Source organism: Dufourea novaeangliae, unplaced genomic scaffold, assembly GCF_001272555.1.
Source record: "Dufourea novaeangliae isolate 0120121106 unplaced genomic scaffold, ASM127255v1 scaffold12, whole genome shotgun sequence".
Lineage (NCBI taxonomy): Eukaryota > Metazoa > Arthropoda > Insecta > Hymenoptera > Halictidae > Dufourea > Dufourea novaeangliae.
This window is the reverse complement of record NW_015373886.1, coordinates 2011492-2013015: the sequence shown is the minus strand read 5'-3', so window position 1 is coordinate 2013015 and position 1524 is coordinate 2011492.

Below are 1524 nucleotides of genomic sequence, written 5' to 3'. Positions count from 1 at the left end.
CTTTGCTCCGCCGCGAATCACGAATGCCAAATTGACCGAGCTGCAATTAATTTCCCTGCCCTTTGGACACACGGACACGTTCTCCCCCTCGGTCGTCGTTTCTTTCCCCCTTTTTCAGGAGTGCGTCGCATAGCCGCGCGCGCACGATCGTGAATTGATAGTTCCGTTCGGGGACCACGTCGAAGAAGTTATTTTTTCGTATGGAATTGATGATTCGACGGGTAAAGGAGTCTGGATCGCGATCCCTGGGAAATGGTCAGTGATTTAATAGAGTCGATTGGGTCAATTAATCGGGGATCGAGATGTCCCACTGGGGAGCCACGGTGAAACGTTGCTTCGTGTCGGTGTATGAAAGGAAAGATGGAATTTACTTGTATGCAGGGTAATTTTTTGAAATGTGTACGAATTCTCTATTTTTACATTGTGTAATGGTATTGGAGTTTAGAAGTATTATTCGGTCATTGTGAAGTTGAATTTGAAGTTGCAATTTTCCGTTAAATATATGAATGATTAGGGGCCATTATAGTTTTATAAGACCATGATTCTTTAATGGTGGAAATGATTTCACAGGAGTATTGACTTTTTCCACGTAGATAAACCAATTCAATCTTATGTAATAACGGATAATTGATATTGATGCGATTTGAAGGTATTTTTAGGAAGTCTTGGATATCAAGTGACTCAAAAGAAAATTGGCTTAAAGTGACATGTTCAAAAGTGGTCTAGAACGATATGTTGGGAGTCAAAGTTGTAGTATATCTCGTGAGGCCATTGTTTCTATTGCCATTGAGGCTGTATAATGATATATTACGTTATTAATATCAGTATCAATGTTCCTAAAGTTGTGTACTTTTTTTTGTTTGTGTCGGTATTAAATTATATTATTACTCACTCACTCGTCCTATTCTTGAATACGCATCTGTTATTTGGTCTCCGCATACTTCCAAACACAAGTTTCAAATTGAAAGAATTCAACACCGTCTTATTAGATTAGTTGTTTATAAAATGGGTCAACCTATGAGCCGAATTAACCACGACTATAGCATATTACTGAAAAGATTTAACATTCAAACTCTCGAAGCAAGAAGAGTCACCGCTGACCTTTGCTTGCTGTATAAAATCGTTCATGGGCAAGTTAATAATTCTTTCATCACTTCACTGATACACTTCAATGCACCCACTCGTCACACCAGAATGCCTATGCTTTTCAGACCATCGTCATTCTTTTCTCGCTTTAATTACACAGACCCAATTAATAGAATTTGCACTTTGGCAAATAATTTGAACGACAAAATTGACATTTTTGTGAAATCTTTCTCTTAGAGAGGGTAACATAGTTTTAATTATTATTAGGTTTAGTATTAATGTACTTTTATATCTATCTGAATCATTTTCTAATAACTGTTATATATCAATAAAACGCAATATTACACCATTGTATTCTTGTGCCGTAACGTTTTGAATCAAATAATGTAAAAATGGGTCCTCACCCGTATGTATAAATTAAATTAAATTAAATTAAAT